Source organism: Triticum aestivum, chromosome 1D, assembly GCF_018294505.1.
Source record: "Triticum aestivum cultivar Chinese Spring chromosome 1D, IWGSC CS RefSeq v2.1, whole genome shotgun sequence".
NCBI classification, from domain to species: domain Eukaryota; kingdom Viridiplantae; phylum Streptophyta; class Magnoliopsida; order Poales; family Poaceae; genus Triticum; species Triticum aestivum.
The window spans coordinates 7660701-7678692 of NC_057796.1; the positions used below are offsets into that span (position 1 = coordinate 7660701).

The window sequence follows — 17992 nt, forward strand, 5'->3', positions numbered from 1 at the left end:
CTATGTTACTCAAATCATCTCTCCTCATTAAATCATTGCCACATAAACAAATTTGTTGAGTTGGACCTGATGTCTAGTGAAGTTACTCCCACTATAGACAGTCGTAGTACTAGTCTGCCATGATAATCTTCGCCCATTAACTACCATCGTTCTATGCCCGGTGCCCTATATCCACGACACTGAAGCCACACCTCCGCTGTACACAAATCCGTGTGCCACCAGTAGAAAGGCATCGTGGAGACGAGCAACGTTGTTGCCACGTCAATCGCCGGCACCTATGAGGAAGGACCGTGGTGGACATGAGGTTTAGGATTCAAGGATTAACTTGGGTCGCCGTAGGAGAGAGGAGTCTTTGGTAAACTCATGTAAGTTTGGCCCTGATCGTCTCAAAAGGGAGTAAAACAACAACACAAAAATGTTTCAAGATCACCAAAATCGTAGAGCATAAAGTACGGGTTTGATGTTCGTCTGTTTGTTTTAGTCGTGGGACCCACGGCAATCCTATGGAGTGTTATTCTGCTGACTTTCAATTTCAAATTTGTCATGTTTCTTTTCTACCTTTGTATACTAGATTATATTCCGTTTGAGGAGGGTTACACTTCCTTTTGTATCTTTTTGAATTGTTTGGATTGCTTATTACATGTGTCATGTGGTATCCTTCCTTTTGTGTCTAATAAAACACATCAATGGCATCTACTATAATAAAGTTTGTCGGGCTCCAATGAGGGTGTGGCGATGACGGTGACGCGTCTTCGACTCGCTACAGCGATTGTACCCGTCGTTAGGTGGTCTATGGATCTAGATGTAATTTTTTTACTTTGAATGTTCTTTGTACTATGATAACAGTTGACGAATAGATTGAAAGTTTCTTGTAAAAACAAAGTTAAATGTGAGGTTATTTGAAAACATGATGAATGAGAAGAATGAATAGCCTCCTTCCCTAAGAAAAGCTTAGGGTTCCTCTGTCTCCCGCCGGCGCCGGCGCCGGTCCGCCTCGTCTCCGGCGGCCTTAGGGCCATGGCGGCGCGGTGGATCCCGGTCCTTGCCGCCGGGAGGGCTCTCTTTTTAGATGTTTCTTCGAGTTTTGTTAGGGTTTGTGTCCTGTTCAGGAAGACAAGACGGCGGCCGCTCTCTGAAGATGGAATAAGGTCCTCCCCGCTTAACCCCCGTCCCAGTGGTGTGTCTAGCATTGTCGGTGGGCGTGTGGAGGTGTGTCTCCGTCGGATCTGTCCTTGATGGATTTGCTCTGATCTAGTCGTAGCTTGTCTATGTTTGTGTTTCTTCAGGTTGGACCCTTCAGATCTACGCTACTCTTTATCGAAGGTGGTTGCTGTTCTATTGTGCTGGTCCTATGGGGGCCTTAGCATAACGATTTCCTGAATGTCTACTACAACAAGTTTTGCCCAGCTCCGGCTAGGGAGAGGCGATGACGGCGACGCGCCTTCGGCTCGCTTCAGTATTTGTAGTCGTTGCTAGATGGTATACTTATCTGGATGTAATTTTTATTATTTCTGATATTAATGTACTGCCATGATTGAAAATGATAGACCCGAAGATTTCTCGGAAAAAAAAAAGAAGAATGAATAGGTCGAGGAGCGGAACTAATGGTCGCCTGGATCTGATGTAAAAAAAGGTCACCTTGATCGAATTTTGTCCATGGAGTTGAGATCGGGGAGTCGCAAAGTTCGCATGGAGTTGAGGAGATCGGGGTGTCGCCTCCGCTTCTCGCGGCATCAGCTAGGTCTTCCACGTGGCGTCGGACCGGACCACATCAGCGCCCTCCCCGACGACCTGCTCCTGCTCGTCCTCGCCCATCTCCCATGAATCGCCGCCGCCGCGCGCACCGGCGTCCTCTCCCGCCGGTGGCGCGGCCTCTGGGCCCATCTTCGCCGGATCGTCTTCCACGACACTGTCTTAGACTCCATCGAACTGGCGCTTGGCCGTGTCTCTCATGTGGTTTCCCTCCTCAAAATCCACGTCCCCGCGCCACCTGACCGGGTCGGCGCCGCCCGCGTCAACTCGCTGCTGCGCGCCGCCGCAAGGCTCGAGCGGGAGGAGTTCTTCCTCCACCTCTCACAGGACTTGTTCGGCCCTTTCCCAGTCGTCGATCTGCCATGCTTCCGCCGTGCCACTTCCATCGCATTGGACATTTTTTCCGCCATACGCGTGCCGGCCGGCATCGAGTTCCCCGCGCTTGAGACGCTGCACCTGTCGTGCTGCAATGACGCCTTCGACTCCTTGCTCTCCAGCTGCCCGCGCTTGCGAACGCTCCAGCTCCACGGCATTGTGTTGAACGTAACCTCCCTGAGGGTCAACTCGCCGTCGCTGCTGGAGCTTGTCGTAGACCGCAGATTTACACACAGTGTCAGCATTGTTGCCCCTGCGCTTAAGCAGTTGACCGTGTCCTTCACCACCTCCAAGCTCTGCATCATCTCCGTCTCGGCACCAATGGTGGAGAAGGTCTCGTGGAATTGCTGCTACCACTATGGGGTGCATGTTGTTTTTGGTCTCTGGTACCTCGAGCAGGTGACTCTGCAGACGGCAGAGACACAAGGGCAGCTGCCTTCGCTGCACATTCGCACCTCCGCTGTGCGCCCCCCCCCCCCCCTCCTACTCAATTTACTGCAAACTCCGAGTAAAGTAATCTTTGTGAATGATATATATCCTGCCAACTTTTATTTTTCTTCAGGGCTCTACTATTGTTCGTGATGAGGCTGACAACTTTGCACACGAGGTAGAGAAGCACATGGTTGCTGCCTTCTCTGTTTTGGAGCTACTTCTCACAACATACGGGCATGCATTTGGAGCATTGGTGTTTCATCTCCTTGGGATGGATCGAATTTGTACCGCTATTCGGAGGCTTAGGGTTGCCCAACAGAGATTGGTATGGTAACTCTCATTTCTGATTACTTATCTCAACAATGCATTGTGTAGTTACATATTGACGTTTATTTTTTGTTTTAGGTGGATGAAGGATGTGAATCAGATTGTCCATGTGAGCCAACAGACTGGAGGTCCCAAACTATCTCCCTGACTGCTCTCGAAGAAGTGGAGATCGATGGCTTCGAAGGAGAGGATCATGAGTTCGATTTTTTGAGACTGATAGTTAGATGTGCACCAATGCTTAGAAGAATGATTCTGAAGTTGTCACGGGAGGCCTCAGAAAGTAATGATGTATGCGCAAAGATATCCAAATTCTTCAGGGAGTTTTCTTCTCTGGAATGTCGTGCTCATCATAGCTCTGGTGAGGTATATCTTCGGCATGCATGATTAGCATGCTCGCCTAGATGAAACAAAAATATAATTGTTGTTCTTTGTAAGATTTGTCGAAAATTTGGTATTGACACGCCAACTATAGAGTTTGCTTCTTCATGTATCTTATTTATTAGCTAATTGAGCATGCTATATTTCTATGAAATATTTATGAGCATACCCTCATACTTCTATGAATTAAATAAAAGCTGAATGGTGGAGTGGGTGATAAGAAATTTTCAATATTTTTTATGCAGGCATGCTTTTGCATTTTGCAATCTTCTCTAATTTGGCACCATTATTATGTTTCACATACGTAAGATTTTCTATGTTAGCTGCATATATAGAGTTTAACTTGAAATATTGATTCGTGCCAAACCCCAAGGTGTTGTTCCTGGGTCTAGAAATGCCTCTCTCTTTTGGACGCCATGAATAACGCAGTTGTCATCATCTCATTTCAAAGAAACATCACAAATCAGGACTCAATCCTTCTCATGGTTCAGCCTGGTAAAATAAAATAAAACCATCCAGTTTCTAGTATCAAAGAACATGAGCAACACAAGGTATGTTACTGTTGGACATACGTAGATTCAGCGACTGTTACACCCTTACTCAGGCCTGCACTGTCTTTTCCCTTGTTGCTGTTTTTGTAGAAGATCATCATGTCATGTCCAAGACATATCATTTCCTTTCCGTCGGCGAGGTGATCCTCTTGAGTGCGCTGTTGAAGCATACGAGCTGGATTGCGCCAGCAGCAAGGCTACGATTCACATCAACACAGGAACATACCATGTGACCCCAACTTCCGAACATACGAGCTGGGTTGCAGTAGTAGCAAGGCTACAATTCACATCAACACAGGAACGTACTATGTGATTGCCATCAACCACACCGATTCCTACTTCTGGGTCATGGATCCCAACTTCAATACCAGTAGCAGCTGCCCTCTTCCACTGTGGAGTCACGTTCCTTATTTAGGACAACGTGGCAAAAATGTTTCAGATTCACCTTCCCTTTTTGATTTTGTCACACGCAGCCCCTACACAGCATGTCTCGCTAATTGTTCGAGAGCAGTAACAAATAATAGTGCGTACAAGACCATTGCTTGCCTGAGTGCCAACAATCAATTCACATGTTTATGTCTGGGTGCCTGATGTGTATACTAGAACCCAGACAATCCATTTTATGTCTGGGTGCGTACAAGCCCATTGCTTGCCTGAGTGCCAACAATCCATTTTCTCCTAAATTTAGTTTCCCTTCTTATTTTCTTGAAGAATTAACTTGGGGAATTACACTAGCGGTGGCAGCCGGGAAGTAGTTAACCCCAAAATTTGTCACTCCAGCGATTACAATAGCAATAATTTATGACATTGCAATTACACTGCAAAGTTTGTCACTCCAGCAATTTGGTTTTTGTTGTAATTATAAAAAAGAGTAATTTGCATTTTCACAACTTAATTTAACCCAAAAACATTGGGGTTTGGCTTTCTCACACCACTATACAATTCAATTGTGTATTGCATTTGGCTCTATTTTTTTCTTCGATCTGATCAGGCTAGCCTGTCGGGCACAGGTCAAGATCATGTTGCTTTTAAAATCAATAGTCCAAAATGCAACGTGTAGCCAAATTTAAAGAGAGTCAAACACTGGCGTTTTGCGCAAATGGGATCGAGTTAGTATGCAAATGGAATTTGCCCTATCTAAACACCGTGCTCCGTTCTAAATCCATTTCTTTGCAGTTGTATGATCTGCAGCTACTTCAAAGAGCAAGTATCTGGCGCAAACATCACACTACCAGAAGCTGTACTTTTCCTGTAGGTGACAAATTTTCCTGTGAGGCCTGAAGCCCCTCACAGGAATATAATTTTTCCTGAAGGGCTAACTTTGGCCTCCAGGCAAATCGCCTATTTTCCTGAGAGTCCAGCCCACAGGAAAATTGCTGTAGGATCTATTGTATAGATATGCAAAAATGATGAAGCTTGAAAGAGTTAAGAGGATAACAACTCTTATGGTGATGGATGTTTGGTCATCATCTCCTGTTCCTTTCAATAAACTATTATTCCCGTTAATGGTGTACATGACTTTGCAGGGAATACCGGTTCATCCCCTGTTAGCTTGGAGGATGGTGCTATGGCACTAGTAGAAAAAGGGCCATTTGTCATGGTTCATAAGGGCCTTTTGTGCCGGTTTAGGAACCGGGACTAAAAGGTCGGTACTAAAGCTCTAGGCCTTTAGTCCCGGTTCTTACACGAACCGGGACAGATGGGCCTCCACGTGGCCGCTGCGGCCAGCCCAGGCAGGAGGGCCTTTGGTCCCGGTTGGTGACACCAATCGGGACCAAAAGGCATCCACGCGTCAGCATTCCAGGGGCTGGGGTTTTTGTTTTTTTAAGGGGGGGAGGGTTTAGGGGGTTTTGGGGGGTTAATTTAGGTGTTTCATATATTGTGTTAGCTAGCTAATTAATAGAGAGAAGTGTCCTCTCTTATCTCCGTGCTTGGTCGATGCTATGTACTATATGTATATAGAGGACTCGACACGCCATACATTTAGAGAGGACTTAGATTGAACTGAGGCAACATGTGGTGCATGTCGAAAGTAATACTAATCCTAACTTGATCAAGTTTGGATTGTACTACTTTCGACATGCACCACATGCATGTTGCCTTCACTTCAATCCAATCCATGCTCGCATCGTGCATCATCATAATAACAAGTCCTACTAATCATCATCATACAACTTCTACTCGTTATTAATAACAAGCCATACGATCATCATCCTGATAGTCATCGAACCAACCCTACTTAATTGTTCTTAGCACATGATCATCAGTATTAGGCAGGACCTAAATACCCTATTTAAGATAAAATAGCATAAAACAATATAGACCCTAACTCTTCATTATGGAGAATGGAGATCATCCTGTCTCCAATTCTTGCGCGGCGCTTCCTTTTGCTTCCAAAAATCTCCTTACGACTGTCCATACATTTTTTCCATTGTTTGATTAGCATGTCTCCACTTCTTTTAGAATTCCGGTATGGACAGTTGAGATTCGTAGGATGACCTGGTTGTATGTTCAAAACATGAAGGCTACCATGCTCATACATCAAATGAGGCACACAATCCTCTGGGATTCTTTGTTGAAAAACGGCGTAATAACTTCATAGTTAGCAATTATGTACTAGTTTTAGATGTATGCAAAAGATGCACGGATGTCGTAATAGTAAAAAATCTTACCTGGGTATCTCCATGATAGTTACCGTAGTTCAACACGTGCACTAATGGCACGTATTGTCCATAATGTTGAGGAGTTTGATTGTAGATATTGTAATTCTCAATATCAGTACAAAATCCGAACCGATGATTTTTCTCCTTATAAGTTAATTCAGAGCCATCGGTGTAGTAGGTTCTGTCTACCATCTTTCGCACATTCTTTGAACAATCAAAATAAGCTGTCAATGGAAATAAGTTGTCAATTATTTTGAAATAAACAATATAAATTAGCTAATAACTATGTTTGAGAAACTCACATAGCGGTAGAATTGGAGGCGCATCAACAAGGCCCCAAATGTCCATATTGTCTTGCTCGATTTCAGGATCACCAAGATCCATGGTGACAAGCATACCCTCATCAAAACCATACATCTTGCAAAATGCTTCCCAATTTTTGCAACCAAAATGGGTTACGCTCTCAGCATTATACAAATTTATTTCAGAATCCACATCATGATGAGTCCTTAGGTGAATTTTCTTTGTTTCATAATTTTCATGGTCTTCAAAATCCATCCTCTCCAAGACACAGCGTCTTCCATGGCATGGGATAAACTATACTCGAATTGTAAAAGATGAAAATTACACGTTGAAATAGTTGAAGTCATGCTTAATTATGAAAAAAACACTTGTCGTCGTTGCGTACCGTTTCAACTTCGAAGGTCTCCTAGAGCTTAATGCTGAAGCGACAATCATCGTCCAGGTGAGGCCTGTCGCACAGACCTCGATCGTCGTGGCACCAGCCACACTCCCCCGAGAGACTTTCGTCGTCCGATGACGACATTTCCTACGTTCATAATTCAAAGATTAAACTTGTACAATTAAATATATGTACTACAAAAACTAAATTAGATCATTATTATTCATCACGTGTTGACTATCGGTCTATCGAGTCTTTTCTTGAAAACTCTCAGCTCACGTGGTGTATACATTCAACCGTTGGTGATGGTCACTCCTCCATTTGTCCCTGAGTGCATTACACCAAAATGTCTAGCAAACGGGAACAAAGGAGAAGCGACCCCCATGACAACAGTCGGGCTTCTTCGTCCTCTCATATATGGTGGAGACTCGACAGACTTAAAGTCAACCCGAAATATCATCTAATTTTATTTCTAAAAAAGGATTTGGCTGGTCTCACCTCGAGGTCGGAGGGGGTCGGTGACGGGGACGACGGCGGGGATGATGGAGGGGGGCTCCTAGATTTCTATGAAAACAAAAACCCTATAAGCTATCAACTAATCATATGCAAAATCAAATCGCAAAATAAAATAGTATTCAAATTAGGATGCATTCAATTATAAGCAAAACTACATCATCTCTTGCGTCCGTACATCGTCGAATATTATCACTAATACACCTCGAATACTATCATACATATAGCATCGCTAGTACAGCTAGAACCGTAGTGCCCGACGGGTATCGGCGTGGGCGGTGGACACCCAAAGAGAAGGAACCATCACAGGATCATAGCTCCAGTGAGATCCCTGAAGAAGCTGCCAGGTATTGTCGAACCTGCCCTCCAACGCAACCATGTAGCGACGGACGTGCTCGTCCTCCTCGCTGACACGGTGACGTACCATCTCCGCGGTGTCCAGAAGCCTCGACGCCGTCATAGGCCCACACGACCGCCACCAAACAAGGATCGGGTGGCTCCTCACCAACCTACGCACCCCGGAAGGTAGCACCTCCAAAAAACCAGCCCGGCGGAGCCCAGTCCTGGACATGGCCCCTCTGATCAAGCCGGCCTCCTCCGCCGAGTCGATGACGAGGATGCGGGATAGGCATCGTCGACGTCGATGCAAGAATAATTGCTTGAACTAAAAAAATAAACTAGTTCTATTTTTTTTCCTAAAAATAAACTACTTCTATATATAGTAAAATAAAGTAGTTTTATTAAATCAACTAGTTCAACTACTAAACACTTACTATAAATAAAATAAACTAGTACTTACTAAAAATAAACTACTTCTATATATAGTAAAATAAAGTAGTTTTATTAAATCAAAGTTCAACTACTAAGCCCCTCGACCCTCGACCCCTCGACGACCCTCGACCGCTCGGCGATCGAAGAAAAAAATCGATATCCCCCCTCATGTCATGTCCGACGTCCCCCCCTCATCACATGTCCGACCCTTATTTTTTTTCCTCTGCTTCTTTTTCTTCTTCTTCCTTCTTCCTTCTTCCTCTTTTCTTCCTTTTCCTTATTTTACTTTTTCCTCTACACAAACCTAAAATGCACTAACAGTACAACAAACCTAAAATGCACTAAATCAACTAACCTAAAATCGATATCTACTAATTACAACCTAAATAATACATATATGAACAAAACAATTCATCATATATATCATCATCTATGAACAAAAAAATCATAATATGAACAAAAAAAATTGTATGAGCAAAACATAGAGGAAAAGGGGGCCGGCCGCCGGACCGAATGGGGAGGGGCGGCGCGCACCGTCGGGATAGGGCACAGGCGCGGGGCGGCGCGTTGACGGCGAGCTCGGGGCAGGGCAGGGTCGTGGGGCGGCGTGGCGACGGCGAGCTCGGGGCAGGGCGGGTGGGGGCGCGGCGGCGACGCGGACACGGCGAGCTCGGGGCAGGGCAGGGGCGAGGGTCGACGCTGAGCACTGGCAGGGGGGCCGCTGGGGCGCGTCGACGGCAAGCTCAGGGCAGGGCGATGGCGACGGCGTCCGGCAGCCTGGCAGCGTCCTCTCCGCGTGCGTCGTCTGGGCGAACTGCAAGATTCAATCCAAAATTTTCACAAGTGTTTTCTTATATAGACGAAGCATTGGTCCCGGTTCGTGGCACCAACCGGGACCAATGCTCCCTTTAGTCCCGGTTGGTGGCACCAACCGAGACTAAAGGGGGGGCATTGGTCCCGGTTGGTTCCACAAACCGGTACTAATGCACCCATTTAGTCCCGGTTGGTGCCACCAACCGGGACCAAAGGCCTTGTGCTGTTGCGCCCGCATCGAAAGTTTAGTCCCACCTCGCTAGTTGAGGGGGGCGCGCAGTGGTTTATAAGCCCTACTGCCGCACCCCTCTCGAGCTCCTCTCCATTGCAGGCTTACGGGCCTAATTGTCTCCGCTATGCCTGATGGGCCTACTGGGCCTTCTTCTGGCCTAAATCCTGGCCCATGGGTGGGTTTCTAGTCGCTATTTTGTTTTGTTTCTAATTACTTATTTATTTCACTTGATGATAATTATTTTTGCTTTATGTTATTAAAGTTTATTTTATTTTGTTTCTACTTATATATTTTATTAAAGTTTATATTATTTTGTTTCTAATTACTTATTTATTTTATCTTATGATAATTCTTTTTGCTATTTGATGAAAATTCTTTTTGCTTTTAATGATTTTGAACAGAAAATACTTTGATAATTTTAGTTTTCATGCATTTACTAATTTTTTGAGCTATAAGACCCTGAAATTGAAAAGCACTGCACATGAACTCTGAAAAGGTTGAAAGTTGGCATGGTATCATCATTTCACCCACATAGCATGTGCAAGAAAGTAGAGAGGGTTACGACAAAAACGAGATGCACTTCGTGTACAAAACGGACAATCTCTTTCGAAGTATCAGGGTTTCATACGGAAACTCGTATGTTACAAAGGGATTTCATTTTTTAAAACTTATTTGAACTCCATAGTTCTGGAGAGATAGTCTTCACTTTTTTTTCTCTTGTGTGCTTTGCTTATTGCGCCGTAACCATGGATAATCTTCATCGTTTATCAGGATGCTTGGGTCAGCCTTGACTTTGAAGGGAGGAATTTCATGAAACTTTTCATAATCTTCAGACATGTCTGTCTTGCCCTCCACTCGCACGATGTCCCTTTTTCCTGAAAGAACTATGTGGCGCTTTGGCTCATCGTATGATGTATTCGCTTCTTTATCTTTTCTTTTTCTCGGTTTGGTAGACATGTCCTTCACATAGATAACATGTGCCACATCATTGGCTAGGACGAACGGTTCATCAGTGTACCCAAGATTGTTCAGATCCACTGTTGTCATTCCATACTGTGGGTCTACCTGTACCCCGCCTCCTGACAGATCGACCCATTTGCACTTAAACAAAGGGACTTTAAAATCATGTTCGTAGTCAAGTTCCCATATGTCCACTATGTAACCATAATATGTGTCCTTTCCCCTCTCGGTTGCTGCATCAAACCGGACACCGTTGTTTTGGTTGGTACTCTTATGATCTTGGGCGATCGTGTAAAATGTATTCCCATTTATCTCGTATCCTTTGTAAGTCAATACAGTCGAAGATGGTCCCGTGGACAACGAGTACAACTCATCACAAACAGTGTTGTCACCTCTGAGACGTGTTTCCAACCAACTGCCGAAAGTCCTGATGTGTTCACATGTAATCCAGTCGTCACACTGCTCCGGGTGTTTGGAGCGCAGACTGTTCTTGTGTTCATCGACATACGGGGTCACCAAGGTAGAGTTCTGTAGAACTGTGTAGTGTGCTTGAGACCAAGAATGCCCGTCCCTGCATATTATTGAGTCTGCTCCTAGCGTGCCTTTTCGAGTGAGTCTCCCGTCATACCGTGATTTAGGGAGACCTATCTTCTTAAGGCCAGGAATAAAGTCAACACAAAACCCAATGACATCCTTTGTTTGATGGCCCATGGAGATGCTTCCTTCTGGCCTAGCACGGTTACGGACATATTTCTTTAGGACTCCCATGAACCTCTCAAAGGGGAACATATTGTGTAGAAATACGGGGCCCAGAATGACAATCTCGTCGACTAGATGAACTAGGACGTGCGTCATGATATTGAAGAAGGATGGTGGGAACACCAGCTCGAAACTGACAAGACATTGCGCCACATCACTCCTTAGCCTTGGTATGATTTGTAGATCAATCACCTTCTGAGAGATTGCATTGAGGAATGCACATAGCTTCACAATGGCTAATCGGACGTTTTCCGGTAGAAGCCCCCTCAATGCAACCGGAAGCAGTTGCGTCATAATCACGTGGCAGTCATGAGACTTTAGGTTCTGGAACTTTTTCTCTGGAATATTTATTATTCCCTTTATATTCGACGAGAAGCCAGTCGGGACCTTCATACTGAGCAGGCATTCAAAAAAGATTTCCTTCTCTTCTTTGGTAAGAGCGTAGCTGGCAGGACCTTCATACTGCTTTGGAGGCATGTCGTCTTTTTCGTGCAAATGTTGCAGGTCCTCCCGTGCCTCAGGTGTATCTTTTGTCTTCCCATGCACGCCCAAGAAGCCTAGCAGGTTCACGCAAAGGTTCTTTGTCACGTGCATCACGTCGATTGAAGAGCGAACCTCTAGCTCTTTCCAGTAGGGTAGGTCCCAGAATATAGATTTCTTCTTCCACATGGGTGCGCGTCCCTCAGCGTCACTCGGAACAGGTAGTCCGCCGGGACCCTTTCCAAAGATTACGTGTAAATCATTGACCATAGCAAGTATGTGATCACCGGTACGCATGGCGGGCTTCTTCCGGTGATCTGCCTCGCCTTTGAAATGCTTGCCTTTCTTTCGACATTGATGGTTGGTCGGGAGAAATCGACGATGGCCCAGGTACACATTCTTCCTGCATCTGTCCAGGTATATACTTTCGGTGTCATCTAAACAATGCGTGCATGCGTGGTATCCCTTGTTTGTCTGTCCTGAAAGGTTACTGAGAGCGGGCCAATCGTTGATGGTTACAAACAGCAAGGCATGCAGGTTAAATTCCTCCTGTTTGTGCTCGTCCCACGCACGTACACCGTTTCCATTCCACAACTGTAAAAGTTCTTCAACTAATGGCCTTAGGTACACATCAATGTCGTTGCCGGGTTGCTTAGGGCCTTGGATGAGAATTGGCATCATAATGAACTTCCGCTTCATGCACATCCAAGGAGGAAGGTTATACATACATAGAGTCACGGGCCAGGTGCTGTGATTGCTGCTCTACTCCCCGAAACGATTAATGCCATCCGCGCTTAAAGCAAACCATACGTTCCTTGGGTCAGTTGCAAACTGAGCCCAGTATTTTCTCTCGATTTTTCTCCACTGCGACCCGTGAGCGGGTGCTCTCAACTTTCCGTCTTTCTTACGGTCCTCACTGTGCCATCGCATCAACTTGGCATGCTCTTTGTTTCTGAACAGTCATTTCAACCGTGGTATTATAGGAGCATACCACATCACCTTCGCAGGAACCCTCTTCCTGCGGGGCTCGCCGTCAACATCACCATGGCCATCTCGTCTGATCTTATACCGCAATGCACCGCATACCGAGCATGCGTTCAAATCCTTGTACGCACCGCGATAGAGGATGCAGTCATTAGGCCATGCATGTATCTTCTCCACCTCCAATCCTAGAGGGCATACGACCTTCTTTGCTGCGTATGTACTTTCGGGCAATTCGTTGTTCTTTGGAAGCTTCTTCTTCAATATTTTCAGTAGCTTCTCAAATCCTTTGTCAGGCACAGCATTCTCTGCCTTCCACTGCAGCAATTCCAGTACGGTACCGAGCTTTGTGTTGCCATCTTCGCAATTGGGGTACAACCCTTTTTTGTGATCCTCTAACATGCGATCGAACTTCAGCTTCTCCTTTTCACTTTCGCACATTTCCCTTGCATCAACAATGACCCGGCGGAGATCATCATCGGGCACATCGTCTGGTTCCTCTTGATCTTCAGCTTCCCCCATTGCAGCATCACCGTATTCAGGGGGCACATAGTTGTCATCATCCTCTTCTTCTTCACTGTCTTCCATCATAACCCCTATTTCTCCGTGCTTCGTCCAAACATTATAGTGTGGCATGAAACCCTTATAAAGCAGGTGGGCGTGAAGGACTTTCTAGTCAGAGTAAGACCTCGTATTCCCACAATCAGGGCATGGACAACACATAAAACCATTCTGCTTGTTTGCCTCAACCACTTCGAGAAAATTATGCATGCCCTTAATGTACTCGGAGGTGTGTTTGTCACCGTACATCCATTGCCGGTTCATCTGTATGCATTATATATAATTATGTGTGTCAAAAACCATTACAAAACATACAAGTAAGAAAAATCAATAATAAAAGTAAGAAAAATTAGACAAGTAGCTATCTAATCATACAAGTAAGAATTTTTTTCTTTCAGAAAGAAGATAAGAATTAACAAGAGGCTCACCATGGTGGTGCCGGCAACGAGATCGGTGCGGTCGATCGACGGCGGCGAAGACGGGGACGGGACGTGATGGCCCGGTAAACCTAGACAAATCTTGAGGAAAATGGAGCTTCGAGGTCGAGCTTCGAGAGGGGAAAGCTTAACTAGTGTGGTTCAGGCATTTCATCGAACACCTCATGTGCATAGGAGGTAAGCTAGAGCACCACAAAGCTCTCCCCTCGCCAGCCACCAAAACAGAGCAGTGTGAAGTGCTCTGCTCGCCGGCGAGGGGGTATATATAGGCAACTCATTTGTCCCGGTTCGTGGTACGAACCGGGTCTAAAGGCCGTCCTTCTGTCCCGGTTCGTGCCACGAACCGGGACCAATGGTTGTGGGCCAGGAGCGAGGCCCATTGGTCCCGGTTCGTACCACGAACCGGGACCAATGAGCCCAGACGAACCGGGACCAATGCCCACGAGGCCCCGGCCGGCCCCATGGGCTCAAAAACCGGGACAAATGCCCCCATTGGTCCCGGTCGTGTCAGAACCGGGACTAATGGGCTGGCCAGGCCTCAACCAAAGCCCCTTTTTCTACTAGTGTGGGCGACCACGTCGGCAATGGCAACATTGGAGTCTACAATGATGGTGAGAACATGGTGGTAGCATAGGTGACTTAGAAACTTATGAAGATGTAGGTGATGCTCCAGATCGTGAATCAGTTGACTTAGCAACATGAGTCTTTTGTTATCATTGCATTGCTTTGTACAATGCCATGGATGCGTAATTTGAGTAGTGGTGGCATGCATGCGTACAACTGTCCTGTTGCTGCTTTTGAGCAAGTAAGATTTTCAGATGTCAACTACGATATGTTCAATCATTCATGGATTAATGGATAGATATGTGCTATGTTTATACTGATTTTGGATGCTTGTATGAAGATATATGATGTGGATTTGGGTTTATTGGGATTATGCGTGGACCACTGATATCTGCTAATAAATTTGTAATTATAGAAGGGTACGGATTTGTCAGTTACATTCTGAATATGGATGCCCCGAAATAAATTACAGGCTCAACATAATTTGTTTTCCTTTGTGCCAGTTTTCCTGTAGGTTGGCCGTCACAACAAGGGGACCTGTAAACCTGACGGCATCAAGATTTCCCTGAGGGTGGCTGACAGGAACAACCGTCAGGAAAATTACTCCCGTCGGCCGACCATCAGGCATTACACGATTTCCCTGTCGTTGTATTCCTGGCGTGATTTTCCTGTCGGGTAACCGCCAGGAATTATTTTCCTGAGGGGATTTGGCATTTTCGTGTCGGTTCCTGGCCGCGGTGAAAAGTTTGTTTTCTGGTAGTGCCTCATGAATTGGGCTCGTGCTTTTCTCCGGAGCGAAATGCACTTCGTAGAATGCATGACCCAGTACTGTAGAGATCCCCACTACAGAACAAATTTGATTTTCGTTGTTGTAACCATAGTATCTGGTATTGCTATCACCAAGTTCTTTTTTGGTACGTGAGAATAATATGCTTTTTTACCTTCAAAAAAGAATTTACATGCTTTTAATCATCATGGTCACAAATGTTGGACAAGCATATGCCTCCACGTTCATCTAGCTTACATTCATATACTTGTTTGGCAGTACTATACAAGTTCATGCTGGCACCCCTGTCTGTATGTATATTCCTAGCCTACAAGTACTGGAAAACAAGGATCATAATTGATGTAGTTGAGAAGTTCCTCATGATTCAACAAATGGTCGGCTCAACGAGGTGTTAAACCACATATGTCACAAGATATGGCTGTCACGTTGGGATGCCCTCACGTCAGGAAATAGAGTAGGTTGTTAGGAGATTAGCTAGGATCCTTTCTGTAACCGAACTAGCTTATCTCTATCTCTCTATGTCTTTCTTGTACCTCAAGATGTAATCCTCTCAAACAAACTTGTATGCGTATCAGGGATAAGCCCCTGCCTATAAACACGAAGGCGCGCCCCTTAACAGGGGTACCACGCTTACCGCAAGTTTCACATGGTATACAGAGCAGGTCTCTTCCATTACATCTAGGTTTTTCCATCTCCAAAAAAAAGCTCCACCATGTCTTCCTCCAGCGCTTCCCAGGGCAGCCTCACCGGCCAAATCACGGAGAAACTCACCCGTGGCAACTATGTGCTCTGGCGTGCCAGATCACGCCCCAGCTCAGAGGTGCAGGGTTCTTCGGCTATGCCGATGGAACCATGCTGGAGCCCTTCAAGATGATCACCACCAAGGACAAGGACGGGAAGGAAGAAACGTCGCTGAACCCACTTCACTCGATCTGGGTTAGGTAGGATCAGCAGGTACTTGGATATTTGCTTAACAATCTATTCAAAAGAAGTGCTTGTGCAGGTCACTTCAATCTCCCGTGCCCATGAGCTATGGTCTGCGTTGGCGAACATGTTCTCCTCGCAGTCCGTGGCCCGCGTCAACAACGTGCGCATAGCACTGGCCAACACGCAGAAGGGGCAGCAGACGGTCGTGGCGTACTTCGCGCATATGCGCACACTGGCGGACGAGCTTGCCGCCGCCGGCAAACCCCTGCAAGATGACGAGCTGGGCTCGTACATCCTCGCCGGGCTGGATATGGAGTACCAGCACCTGGTGTCTGTTCTTGACGCCAGAACTGTCCCCGCCTCCCTCGATTAGATCTTTGTCACATCCTAGTTAGTTCATGCATTAGAGTGTTGCATCATGTCTACATTTCACAGAAACCTGAAATGGGGATGCCAGAAACCCCCAGCACCCCCCGGAACAACTAGGGTTTACTAAAATTCTTTTCAATGAACCTGAAATGCCCTCCATAAATGTTCACCACCTTTGGTCTTGGCTAAAACCTCTGCCAAAAATGGTTTCATATTTTTGGAGGCCATCTTGGATTTTTGCACAAACCATAAGTATTTGCATTTGGGCATTTTAAATGCTATAAATATTTTCAAATGCCCAAATAATCTTGAAGGTATTTTTAGGCTGTTGAGAATAATTTCAAAGGTGCCTCAGAATATTTTCAGGATTTTTCCAAATGAAATAGTATTTTTACTATTTCAAAACACAGAACAGAAATAAATAAAAAAGAGAAAAGAACAGAAAGCAGAGAACTTACCTGGCAGCCCACCTGGCGGCCCAGCACTGTGCTGGCCCGCGCCAGTCAGCTGCCTGCTCTCGCCAGAGCAGGCAGAGAGGTGACGCCGGCGAGCGCGAGCTCGCCACCGGCGCCACCTGCTTGCCGCCCTCGCCGCGGATGAGCTGGCCGACCTCCCTCGACGCGCCCCGAGCCCCTGGACATCGCCATTCTTCCCCATCGCCTCTCCCTCGCCTTCTCCCCACCATGGCCGACGCCGCCGCAGCCACCTCACCGGAGTAGCCGCGCCCACCGTCGACCTCGCGCCGTACCACCGTGTCCTACAGCACCGCCGTCGCCCACTCCTTCGAGCAAGCCGAGCCCCGAGCGCTCGTTTGCCCCGAAGCTCCGCCACCGACCTCGCCTTCGCCGCTCACCGTCGGAGATCCCCTCCGCCGTCGCCACTGCTACAGCTCGTCTCCGACCTCGCCGTCTGCTCCGTCGCAACCGCCGTGAGCATGGCCACCTTCCCATCCTCTCCTCTCTCTCTCTCTCGAGCGCTGTAGCCACCGCACGAAGCTCACCCGAACGCGCCGCCGCACGAGCTCGTCGCCGACGAGGCTCCGGCCATCTAACGACCGCACCACCGTAGCCATTAGCTTCACCGCAACGCCAGGAACCCGTAGCGCCATCGCTTGCCCCTCGCCGTGCTCTCCAGCTACGGTTTCAACCACGCCCGTACCCCGGCAGCCGCCCGGCTCGTCGCCGGCGTCGATTCCGGCGACCCCGAGCTCCACTACCACCACCAGTCGACGCGGTTTGCCCGCAGCTACACGTAGGTACTCTCCGCCATCCTTTTGGTCGCCGGAGGGGCAATCCCGCACACCACCGCCGCGTCTGGACGTCGCCGGCGGCTAAACGCCGGCGAGTCAGCATGGTTTGACCACGGGTTGACCCCCCCAGGGTCACTGACAAGTGGGGCCCGCCTGCTAAATAAATCTGGGTTAGAGTTAAAACTAATCCTAATTAACTAATTATCTAACAGTGACACTGACACAGGGACCCACACGTCAGGTTGACCTGGACGACCCCGTTGACCTGCTGACGTCACACTGACGTCAGGCTGACGCAGTAAAGCATTTACTGGAATTATTCTTATATTGGAAATTCCAGAAATTATCACAAACTTCAAAAAATCATAGAAAATAATCTATAGCTCAGAATGAAAAGATTTATATATGAAAAATGATCAGAAAAATCCA

General features: G+C 46.7%; 1 pseudogene; it reads left to right on the forward strand.

The window, feature by feature from the left end:
- The first annotated feature begins 1622 nt into the window (after positions 1-1622).
- Positions 1623-16318, forward strand: LOC123156732 (uncharacterized; annotated as a pseudogene).
- Positions 16319-17992: the final 1674 nt, after the last annotated feature.